Below are 13,299 nucleotides of genomic sequence, written 5' to 3'. Positions count from 1 at the left end.
ATCTCATTTTAGGTAGAGTAGAAGGGCAGTGATGGGATCATGCTTGCAAAAGTCTTCCTTGATGTCCTTTGAATGACTCTGCATAGGAAACCTCTTCTGCTCATTCATAAACCCAACTCTGACATGTACGTGCGCTTCGTAGGAGCAGATGCCATCTCCTGATACAGTAGGTAGAAAGGGATCCTCCAGTTTTGCGTTTCGGTGTTCTGTGCTCCCTGAGTGTAATCCCTTTCTTTTGTGGTTTTGGATTTGTGCACACATTGCAACCGCAGGCACGCAGGCATGTATTTTTAGATCGCTCTCTGAAAATGAAGCATCCAGATTTTTAAAAATAAACTTGTGCAGAGCTAAAGCTGGAATCAATGAGCGGGAGGGGGATGGGGGACACAAGCCACTCTGCCTTCTTGTCTGCAAGGACGGCCAAGGCCGACTCTCCCAGCCCCCGAGTGCAGCAGACTCTTTCATTTCCCATCCTCGAATGAGTGGCACAGATCTCAGCAACTGACAAATGTGGAGTCTGCTGTTAAATATCAATTTCCGACTCTTGGAAACTTGGTTCCTGACAAATGTTCCCGAAAACTTGCAGAATGTGCCTGCCTATTTCAAGGGCCCCCTTAGGAATGAAATCAGGCTTTTTAACAATAGATCCTCTTGGGGCTGTGAGCTCACCAAGGACCCCTCACAGCAAGTTGGGACAGGGAGCACAGTGAACTTCTATGCACAGACCCCTTAAAAAATGGGGAGGACAAATCTTTACTCCTCATTTCTGTCTCCCTTTTCCCCCAGTGCCTTCGAACAAATCCTGGGGAGATGCTTTCAGGGCTGGTTACTGTTGCTAGGGCAACTCTGTATTGATCCTTCATTATGGTAATATTGGCAGATTCCCCTGGGGATTGGAGAGCCTGCTTGGGGGACAGCTCTCTGGGTGGGAGAAAAGGGAGTTTTGTTTTGTTTGTATCATCAGCACTATCTGTTCCCAGCCCCAAAGAGTCAAACTTTGAAGCTGGATTTTTAAGCTCTGGAGAAATGCTCAATTTGATAATGATTGTAGCTGAACTGAGAAGAAAAGGCTCCTGGGATTACTGGGGAAGGACCTCACTGGAAGAAGTTGAGCTTCCCAGGACTGGAATCAGGGGAGGGGTTGGGAAGCCTAGGGAGAAATAGGAAACAATCTTACTCAGCGGCTAAAGGGCTTTGCCTCGGGGGCCAATCCTTCAATTTGCCACCGAGGAAGATTTAGAGAGGTGGGGGGAGAGAGGGGTGAGAAGATCCTCCGGAAATCCCCACAATATTAAAGAAAAGGACTTCTTTTCACCCAGCACCTTGAGAAAGCCTTAAGGCAGACCGGGACAAGGAGTGACACTAGTAAAACCGACCCAGGAATTAATGGCATTGCCAGTGAGACACATCTGTTGTCTTCCAGGTGCAACTCAGACGCGATCCAACTCTGTTGGAAATTCAGTTTTGCTTTCAGAACGACAGCAGTCACTGTAACTTCCCCACTTTCTGTGTGATTTTGCTTCTTGAGGCCTCGAGTGCCTGCTTCCATTAGTCTAGGCTGCCATCAAATAGGAAAAAAAAAATCAAGGAAACATTGACTCTGAAGCATTCCAGAGAAGAGACTTGGCAAAGAATCCTCTTTTAAAAACATGTTATCAGAAACAATCATTTGACTTTTGCCTGATTCACTCCTTTCTGACGAGCAGGGTGGGATAGGCCAGTTCGGCTGTCAGATTTGCTAGGAAGACGATGACCTGGGCTCAGGTGAGAGCCATTGACTCTATTTCTCTGAGCCTGGGTTTTTTGGTCACCTCTAAGATGGGGAGCATGTCACCCTTCCAGGAGGCTCTATGGTGCGAATGACCCCCAGTGTAAACGCCCAGCATGTTAGAAGCACTTTGAAAACAATCCCTGTTATTTCTGTGATATCTAGTGATGGCCAAACATAAAGCGAAATACACTTTGATGTTGAAGAGGACTTAACAACAGCTTTATGAACTCTTTGGGCGGGGGAATTGATTCCATGCAGGCTTGGGAATTGTTTTTCAATTCGGAAGAGAAAATATTATTTTTATCAGTATTGCTTGAGGAGGATTGCGGACTCCTTTAAGAGATGAAGCTTTTGGGGGCTCACCTTGTCTGCGTGTTTTGTCGAGAGAGTCACCACATCTGTATGAAGTGCATATGGAACAACTCTGTGTGGAAACGAAGAGTGATGTCATCTGCCCAGCAATACCCGGATATGAACTCACACTCCCACAGTGCTCGCTCTTGGATCTTCACGGCCACCAGTGTGCTCTGAGGAAGGGAGGCTTTTTTTGAATGTTTCCGGAGTAGCATGCTTTGATTTTCTTCTGAGAAATCACTGGGAGGGTGTAATCTGATTTCCACAAAGAGAAATGGGCGTGTGGGGCCAGAAATAGTTTATTCTTTGGGAGTCCGAAGGAACTCGTGCAAAGTGTTTCTCCTATTTCAGAGCAGAAAAGTAGAAAATAGAGCAAATGTATTCCGTTCCCTTTTATGTTGAGGAAAACAGCCCCTCTGTCCTTTCAAGGGCTCTAGTCTCAGGGAATCTGCTTAGACTTGTCATTCTGTCTGCATTCTTCTGTGGCATTGCTGAACAGATTAGCTCTGAAGAGGAGTTTAGTGCTTCTCTGGGGATTCAAGTCATTTTAAGCAAGCATTTCAGGATGGAACGGATGAAAGGCGTCAGATATTTGGGCATGTTCACTCCTTGAGGAAATATGTTTGTTTGTTTTTCTTTTCTTAGAACAAATAATGAAAAAAAAATTAAAGTTTATTCATGAAACTGTATTCGGATGGCTTAAATTCCATCCTTTGTAGTTAGGTACAATGCCCGTCATTAGCATTGATCTCCCTATAGAAAGAAGCTGCCCTGGTTGCTTGGAATTCAGGCTCCAGTCTATTAAGAACTAATCCCCATAAGCTTGTAGGAATTGCCACTCTGGGCCACACCGAAAGGCCTGCCTCCTAGCTGGAGGGGTCAACTGGTGGTTCCAGGATTGATTTCATCCAGAAGATGGGTTTGGTTTGGCAGAGTTTTGAAAAAGCATTGGAACTGGAATGCCTTCAGCCAGGGGCACGCACTCTCCTTTTCTCCTCAGACACTAGCTCTCCCTAATAAAATTACCACTGGTTTGGGCACAGTGTGAAATTACTTGCCCAGCTCCCAGCAGTATTTGAGTCTGAGATTGGGACTGGAAGGGACATCTGACAAGATGTAAACAGGATGTGAATTCTTGCTCAAAGTCCACTAAATCCTGATTGGGGGCAAAGTAAACTGGGACAATAAGTCATATACCTCAAAGTTCTCAGTCTGTTTCTCTCCCGTAGGTTAGAGTCGAGCTGCCGGTGACTCTGCCGCACGTTTTGCCTCTGGGGTCCAGGCTCCTATGTCCCCTATCTGGACAGAGCCTGTTTCACTGTGGAACAGAAAAAGAACAAGACAAAACCACCAACTTCTCTTAAAATTTCTGCTCAAAGGTAGCACATGTCATTTCCAGTCGCGTTTCATCAGCCAAAGCAAGTCATGTGCGTAAGACTGAACTTCTAGGAGGAAGTAAATTCTCCCACGAGGAAAGGCAGGGAATATTTTGAACAATAGGTCATTAATCTGATCAATAAAAATATTTGTGAGCTTAGCAAAAGCTCAGTGGAATGGCCAGGGAAGCCAGGGAAGAATCCAGGCTTCCCTCAATTAGAAAATGGAAGAGATATAAGACGATGATGAAGAATATAAAAATTCTGTTGTTTTTGCATGTCCAATGTCCATCCTACCTTTTATCTGATAAAAGTTCCTTTCCCCTTTGAAAAATATTCCTTTTCCTCTTTTGCAGTTCTGGTGGAATTGCCCCTCTAGCTATCCTTCCCTTCCTTGCCAGCCAAAGGCTGGGCATACGAATCATGGTAGCCAATCAAACTTCACCGTATTAGATATTTGAGGGAGATACTGAGATGCACCACCAGATCCCTCTTCAGGGAAGGACTTATTTTCCAGCTAAGGGGAGTGATGTCAGCAGACAACCTCCAGTTGTCAAAACCTTCAGGATCTACCTTGACTGTAGAGAGCCCCCTTGCCCAATGTTATACCAAGTCATGATGTGATACTGTGCATGTGATTCTTACTCACAGAAGACAGGGAATAAGGTAAGTTAGAGTAAGACAAAATGGAGTCACAGTGGTCAATGTCAACCCCATACTAGTTGTTTGTCAACATTTGATGTAGGACTTCGAGTGTGCCCAAATGGGTAAACCAATAGATAAGTAAAACTTGTTTGGAACTGTCCACGTTAGGACTCTGGTGAGATGGAAAGGATTGAGCCAAATAGCAAAAACCCTTGGGTGTAACCATCCCATCCAATTAAGTGGATCCTTAAAAGAAGGAGCTGTCTCAAGAAGCTCCAAAGCTGATTGACCACCCACACTACCTGTATGGAGACTGCTCCAGCCGGATGCTGCCTGACCTCCTTCCGCCCAGAAGGCGACCTGTCTGCAATCACACTTTTCACTTGTCGCAAGACCCATGCCTGGGCAGTGTTTTGCTGGTCATGTTGGGACGTCTTCTTCCCAGATCCTTTTCAGAGTGGTTCGCTAACTTTCCTTTCTAACCTCCTCATGTGACTAACTTACATGAAAGATTGCGCAATAAAAAAACGATTGAATATTGTGGATTGAATATTGACTACCTTTGGTTATTTGCAATGTGCCTCGAGCCCATGATTTGTACCTGATCTGACCCTTTACCCTTGCTTCGTGTTTCCCTGGGCAGGCTACATATGGAGCAGGGTGGAATTACAAAGACCTGGCCATTTCTGCTCAACTCAGAACACTGTGATGGGTAGTAGTTGCTGTAAAACTCACCCCAGTTGGCTGAGGCTCTGTTGAATCTGCATTACGGATAAATTCTTCCTCTGTCCAATCCTATTTTCTCCCCCTCCCTTAACAGGTATTGATCCCTAATAAATACCTTGTGACCTAACTCTGTCTCAGCGTCTGCTCTTGGAGAACCCAATTTTTGACAGTTACTATAGCAGGGAAATAGAGACAGCAGGAGAGTAAGGCCCTGAGCAATTCTTTGCCTCCTTTGGAAATGAAACATGGCTAACACACAGAAACTGTTAGCAGGAGCTAATCCAATGGTATCACCTAATAGCAAGACAGGTGAGAAACTTGATATTGAAGATGGACTGTTTGGAGTGCTTCCCTCTGTCTGCCACTGTGTCCTTACAGAGGCACAGCTTCTGTCCTGTTAGTATCACATACCTTGCTCATATATTCCTTTTAAATTGACCTAGCCGGAGTTAGATTCTTTCACTTGCAAGCAAACAACTTTTTTTTATATAGGAGGACTTAGTATAAACTCCTCTTCTAATAAGCCTGGAAGAGAAAGGAAGGTAAGAGATTAAATGATAATAGGGTTAGAAAAGATGTTGTTATGATCTTTATAAAGTGGGAGAAATATTAATTTTATTGCTAGAGATAAAAAAAGAAATCTACTACAGCAGCTGTTATGGGTTGAATCCTGCACCCCAATTATTCTTATGTTGAAGTCCTAACCCCCAGTATCTCAGCCTGTGACTTTATGTGGAAATAAAATTGTTGTAGGTGTCATTAGTTAAGATGAAGTCCTTAGCTAGTTAAAGAGTAATTAATTGATTCAATTAATTTAATTTATTCAAGTGACTCAGTCCATTCAGTTAATTGATTTAATTAATGTTATTAATATTAATTTAATTAATAGTAAAGGTGGGTCCCTAATCCAGTATGATTAGTGTCCTTATAAAAAGGGAAAACTGGACACAAGCAAGCACCCAGGGAGAACATCATGCAGGCAGACACTGGGACAATGTTGCAGGAGTCAAGGAATGCCAGTGGCTGCCAGCTAATTACCAGAAGCTAGGAGAGAGGCATGGAACGGACTCTCCCTCACAGCCCTGAGAAGGAGTCAACCAAGCTGACACCCTGATCCTGGATTTCTAGCCCCCAGAACTGTGGGATAATAAATTTCTGTTGTTTTAGCCACTGAGTTTTTGGTACTTAGTCACAGTAGCCTTCGGAAAATAATAGACTGGATACAGGGCAATGACAGAGATGTTTGATGGAACCAAGTGGAAAGCAGGTGGAAAGGGTTAACAAATAATAGACAACAGAATAAAAAAGAGTATCTAGGGGTGACTGGGTGGCGCAGTCGTTAAGCGTCTGCCTTTGGCTCAGGGCGTGATCCCAGCGTTCTGGGATCGAGCCCCACATCAGGCTCCTCCACTATGAGCCTGCTTGTTCCTCTCCCACTCCCCCTGCTTGTGTTCCCTCTCTCGCTGGCTGTCTCTATCTCTGTCAAATAAATAAATAAAATCTTTTAAAAAAATTAAATTAAATTAAAAAAAAGAGTATCTGGTCTTCTGATATTCTGGGGAAGGAAGAACAAATACAAAGATCTTTGTGACTAAAGAGGCTTTGGGAAGACTTTTTAAGAGCATGGGTAAACCACTTGAGGTCAATTGTTTAAACTTTTAATACATGTCTTTAAAAGTTTGGAGAGTCCTGCAAGCATCCTTGTTTCTATAAATAACCTGTACCATCATAGTGATTTTTGTAAGGTGACTGACTTAAACACTTTTAAAGATACTATTCTCTGTCCTGATGCTTTTGAATTGGACATATTTTAGCGTCCGTGAGTAAAAGCAAGGGCTCCAGACCCAGAATATCTGAGTTGAATCTGGGCATCACGGTTTCCTTCTGTGATACTGGTTAAGTTACTTCAACATTCTAGCATTAAAATTCCTCATCTATAAAATGGAGATGGTAAGAGTATCTAACCTCAAAATTTTTATGAGGATGAAAGGAAATATTAAAGAGGATTAAAAGAGGAATAAAACTGCCTCCTTCTTCCTCTGTAAAATGAGATAGTAATCATATCTAATATATAAGCTTGTTGTGAGGATCAAATGATATGAGCTGAAGCATATAAATCATATAAAAAGCAGGGACTGGTACTTAATAAGTGCTCAACAAATGTAAGTTATTACTATTATTATGCCCTCTAATGTAATAATTTCCAATTAATATAAACTTCTCTATAAAAAGAAAACTTTTGGGGCATCTGGGTGGCTCAGTCGGTTAAGTATCTGCCTTCAGCTCAGGTCATGATCCCAGGGTCCTGGGATCGAGTCCCACATCAGGCTCTTTGCTCAGCAGGGAGTCTGCCTCTCCCTCTATCATGCCCCCCTGCTCATGCTCTCTCTCTGTCTTGGTGGCTCTCTCTCTTAAATAAATAATTAAAGCCTTCAAAAAAAATTTAAAAAAAATAAAAAGAAAATTTTTATTTATTGCCAATATCTTCCCATCAAGAAAGCTGGAAAGTAACAACACAAGAAGATATATTTCAAGGAAGATATTTCCATATTCTCAGAATTCTGATTTTAGTGTCTTCAGTCTTGATTTTAGTTAGGTCTGTCTTTTTATATTTAAAATAATGAAGAATCAACTTACAAGAAGAAGCTCACCACAACTAGATAATCATTTTAGTTTCTCTGCCCTGAAATTTTTCTAGCTTCTATTTTGCTATTTGATGATTTGTTTGCCTACTATATATTTTATGCCAGTATTCTGCTTTTACAAGTCCGTTACGAAACTTGCTAACATGCTGCACAATTTCCTGAGTAATTGTCTTTTGCAGTTGTTTTCCATTTTATAGTTTTATACCATCTTAACTCTTTAAGATGTCATTTTACATTTATTAAAAAAAGATTGTCCTTCTTGTGAGCCACCTTAGAGACATCTCTTTGGGGGAATGGATTCTCTTTTGACATGCCGAGTTGAGTCACTGTCACAAGACAATGACTTTAATAAATTTTAATCCTTTCATCCCTTTAGTAAGACATAATGTCTTCATAAGTGACACTCATGAAACTATCATCTTTCTGCTGAACTTAGAATTTGCTATTGTGCTCAATGAAGATCCACAGCACTGATTTGGTGCACGGTACATAATAAGTGTTTAATAAAAATTTGTTAGCAGAATCATGAAGGTGCATAAATCCCATTACTACGACTCTGCCAACAGTTTTGCAAGACAAACCCCACTTTCTAAAATGTCCTGAAATTGCTTCCCCTTGTTTTAAAGCCATGTTATAAGGTTTCATAAATAAGGAAATTGATAAGATTTAAAATGCATGTAAAATTAATTTATAATTATATTATCTGAAAATGATTTTAAGATTTATGAAGTTGAGTTTTCTGCTTACTTAACAAATATATGGACTTCAACTTCTAATTAAATTCTGGGACCCAGTAGTAGAGTTTTCTCCCATCATAACACCTAGGAAAAATGGATAAATGATAAAATTATACGTTTTTAATCACTGGAGAGCTGTGGACAAAAATAAGGCCTAGAAGGATAAATATGAAAAGGGAAGAACCCTTCTCATTTGGTGGGAAACGCTTCTCACAGTGAGGAAAAATGTGAGTATTTGCAGAATCTGAGCATAGCGTGAAGACCAAATCTTCCATAGGTAGAGGAACACCGGTGAGGAAAGAGGTTTTGGCTGACTCTGCTGGCCCGTGTGAAAAATTAGAATTCATAGGTACCATCAATGTTGAACTTATTTTCCCACACAGGCTTTTGGGAGGGTGCCAAGGAAGCACAAGAATCAACAATGCTGCGTTCTGCCCAAAGTTTGGACCTTTAAAAAACAAAAGAAAGATCTTGCCTTTGAGAGATTTGTTGCCAGAATTGAACTGAATCTGACTAGAGCTGCAGACCCATCTTGACCTAGCTTACTTGCTGAATAATTCAAGGTTGCTCAGTGATAACACTGTCAGAAGAAATGATACACTATCTGGATGAAAGTAATATCAGTTTAAGTCCTTATGATCCTTTTACACGTAGGGATATACATCAATAAAATATTAGAGAATATACAAGAAGGAAGAAAATGGGACCTATAGTTGAGAGAAATAATAGCCAATAAAAGCAGGCCAATATGGGACTCAGCAGAAATGCTTTGAAATAAACACATGCATGAAAGACAATTGAAGAAAATATGAATAAAAATAGAAGGAATATGAATCAATAGCTAACTCCAACAAAGAGACAGAATGTATAAAATAAAACAAATGGCTATTCTAAAACTGAAAAAAATACAATGCCATAAATTAAGAACTCACTGTTCTTCATAGCAGGAAACAGGATTTGTGACAATGTAGATAGATAAATAGAAATTATTCAGACTAGGGTACCTGGGTGGCTCAGTTGGTTAAGCATCTGCCTTTGGCTCAGGTCATGATCCCAGGGTCCTGGGATCGAGTCCCATATGGGCTCCCNNNTCAGCAGGAAGTCTGCTTCTCCCTCTCCCTCTGCCCCTCCTTCCCACTTGTGTTCTCTCTCTCAAATAAATAAATAACAATCTTTTTTTAAAAAAGAAATTATTTAGACTAAAGTAAAGGGAGAGAGAGAAAAGAATGAAGAAAATGGAATAGATTATAATAGAATTGTGGGGCACTGTCAAATGGCCTAACATTCATATAATTGGAGTCTCAGAAAGAAAGGGGAGAGAGAAGAGAGAACCATTGAAAAGAAAATGATGAATGAGTCTAAAAAACAATGAAAGATAACTTAGAGATTCAAGAAAATAGTCCAAGCTGGATCCACACAAAGAAAAAAATCACACACTGATGCATCACAATTAAATTGTGGAAGACAAAAGATTAGAGAAATTCTTAAAACCAACCATAGAAAAAGACATATTGTCTTCAATAGGCAAGAAGCTTTTTCATAAAACCATGAAACCCTGAAGAAAAGGAATAGCATCTGTAGAGTGCAGTAAGGAAAAACAAAACAAAATGAAACAAAATGCTATCTCCAAGTCCATTCCCAACAAAATATTATTAAAAAATGAAGGTGAAATACAAATGTTTTCAGACAAGTTTCGGAGAACTTACTGCCTACAGGTCTGCACTATAAGACATACTAGAGAATGTTTTTCACGTTAAAGGGAAATGATCCTATATAAAAACATGGAATTTCAAAAGGAAATGAAAACATTAGAAAGGATGAATGTGTGGATAAGTGTATATTATTACATACAGCCTTTAAGTCAACAATAGTAACAATGCACTGTGTTAAAACTATGTAGAAATAAAATAAAGGACAACAATAGAAGGGATTATAAATGATTAAACTGTTGTATGGGTCTTGCATGGTTCAGGGATTGGTAGAGTGCTAATTAAAGACAGATTGCAATGAGTTAAAAATGTGTATTATAATCCAAGAATCCCTGCAAATAATATAAGATGTATAGGTAAAAAGGGAATAAAGGAAAAGAAACACAATACTAACATTTCTTGAGTAATCCAAAAAAAGTCAGAAAAGGAGGAACAGGGAAATGGACAAACAGCTTGAACAACTAGAAATAAATATAAACGGCAGACTCAAGTTGATCTGTATCATGGTTACATTAAATGTAAATTGTCTAAGTACCTATTGGAGAAAAAAAATTGTCCAATTAAAAAATCAAATATACAAACCCAAGACCCAAGCATATGCTATGTAAGAAAGACACATGTGAACTCTTAAGAATATAGATTAAACATAAAATAATAATAATGATAATTATAATAGTAGGAATAATAAATGTTACAGTATGCAAAAACAAACCAGAAGAAAGCTGGTGTGACTATAGCAATATCAGAAAAAATAAGCATTGATGAAAGTATTAAAGAATGAGGTAGGAATCTTTCGTAAAGACGAAAGAGAATAATCGATAGGCAGCCATAACAAACCCAAATGTACATATACCAACAACACATATGTATAACAGTACTAATAGGAAAAACAGATAAAATCTTAGTTATTTTAATAGATTTTAAAATATATTTTTTAAAAAGCAGACCAAAATTGAAATAGGATATAGAATATGGATATTGAAAACCCTATAGCCAATTTGAATTGACATTTATACTGATACACTACACCAAAAACTATAGAACGCACAATGTTTTTGAGAGTATTTGCAAGATTTACCAAAACAAACTCTATTAAGCTAATGCAAGTCTATAAATATCAAAAGATTGCATTCATATAGGGTATGTTGTCTGACCATAATGGGACTCATCAAGAAATAAAAAGCAATGTATCTAGGGAATCCCCAAATCTCTAAGGAGCATTGTATCTTAAAAAAAAAAAAAAAAAAAAAAAGAATCTACAATAAAAACTCCCTTCCCAACAAGCAAACAGACCTACAAATGTGGAAGAGGGCAACTTCTGGCTCAAATTATTTCACTGGTATGTTCTTACAGGCATTTGCAAAAGAAATAATATCAGTCTCACACACGTTCTTTCAAAGAGTGGAGAACAGGAGCACTTCTCAACTCATTTTATAATGAAGACATAATTCTGGCACCAGATACAGAAAAGGATATTTCAAAAAAAAAAAAAATTACAAATTTGTATTTCTCATCAACATAGGAACATATTCCTAAACAAAATATTAGCAGATCAAATTTAGAGACATAGTAAAAAGATTATATCATAGCCAAGTGGGATTTATTCCAGGAACATGATGTGGATTTATCTTCCAAAAATTAATCAAGATAACTAATCACATTATCAGAATAGAGGGGGAAACCATAGGATATGAATATACACACAAAGTATTTGATAAATGCAATACTCTTTCAAGATAAAATTCTCAGGAACTAAAATTCTCAGGAACTGGAAATACAAGAGGTTTTCTTCTCAAAGTCAAGGATTAGTAGAGTGGCTAAGTGTGTTGGCCCAAACCAGGCTCTTAAGTTGGAAATGTGGCTCATCTCCTTACTAACTGTGCCTTGTGGAAAGTATCCAACCTCCCTCTGTTTCCCTCCTCTGAACAATGACAATAATATCACTTTTTCTCATGAGAACTAAATTCATTAGCCCATGCAAAATATTTACAAGAATGCTTGGTCCATAATAAGTATGTGATAGACGGTAGCTATTATAATTAGTGATGTTATTTGTATCCCATCAGCACTTAACACGTGACCTAAAACACAGTAGATGCTAAGTGAGTGTTTTCTAAATGAATGGATGAAGGAGGCTCTATGAATACAGTGCCCAACGTACTGATAGGTGCAGAGAGGAATTTAAGACACAGCTGCAATCAACCCATTTTCCCCATTTCTCATGATTGCCTTAGACAGTATAATTTGAGGGCGTCAGAGGAGAACCAGCATCTCTGCCCAGAGTAGACTTCAGTCTGGAGGGTTGTGAGAACAGGCAGAGAGGTACTTACCATCTTCTAGCCCCAGAGCGAGATGCAGAAGGAGGAAAGAAGGGCCTGAGGGTGTGTGTATGTGTACGTGGGTGTGTATGTGGGTCAGTGGGTGGGTGTGGGTGTTTGTGTAAACTAGGAGATTGGGATTAATTCTCACTGTGTAGCATTGGGCAAAGTCATTTAATACGGTCATTTACTCCATCATATTGGAATTATTCATGCTCTATTTATTTCCAATAGATGGTGAGCTCCTTTAAGAAGAATTCATACCTCATCCATCTTTTCTGTCCTGTGTTTCGCATGGTAATGGCACATAGCTGTCTTTGGGAAGAGTTTTTCAAAGGAAACTAAACAGAACTTCCATTCTTCATTTCTGAAGAACACCTATGCAGCTCATCTTTAGGGATTATATTAAATGAGTACATGTTGAAGACTACACCCTAAGGGCTACAGAAATGTGTGCTGAGGGGCGCCTGGGTGGCACAGCGGTTAAGCGTCTGCCTTCAGCTCAGGGCGTGATCCCGGCGTTGTGGGATCGAGCCCCACATCAGGCTCCTCCGCTATGAGCCTGCTTCTTCCTCTCCCACTCCCCCTGCTTGTGTTCCCTCTCTCACTGGCTGTCTCTATCGCTGTCAAATAAATAAATAAAATCTTAAAAAAAAAAAAGAAATGTGTGCTGTTACTACTAGATTTATAAAAAATAGCACGCAACCAATACATATATGTAACATTTCACAGTTCACAGAGCATTTTTCATATCTGCCTAATCTAATCTTGGCTGATGCCTTCGAGGAAGGAATTCTTGTGCCAGTTTCTTAGAAGTTCCAGTTTAAATCAACATTTTGGAAATACAAATATGCCTTATATTCCTTTAGAGACACTGGTTCTCAAAATAATTTTATAGTAATTTTTTAAAAGATTTTATTTATTTATATAAGAACAAGAGCGTGAGTTGGGGGGTGGGCAGAGGGAGAAGCAGATTCTCCCCTGAGCGGGGAGCCTAATGCAGGACTCAATCCCGGGA

The sequence above is a fragment of the Ursus maritimus genome, unplaced genomic scaffold, assembly GCF_017311325.1.
Source record: "Ursus maritimus isolate PB19 unplaced genomic scaffold, ASM1731132v1 scaffold_9, whole genome shotgun sequence".
NCBI classification, from domain to species: Eukaryota; Metazoa; Chordata; class Mammalia; order Carnivora; family Ursidae; genus Ursus; species Ursus maritimus.
Note: the sequence above shows the minus strand (reverse complement) of the source record.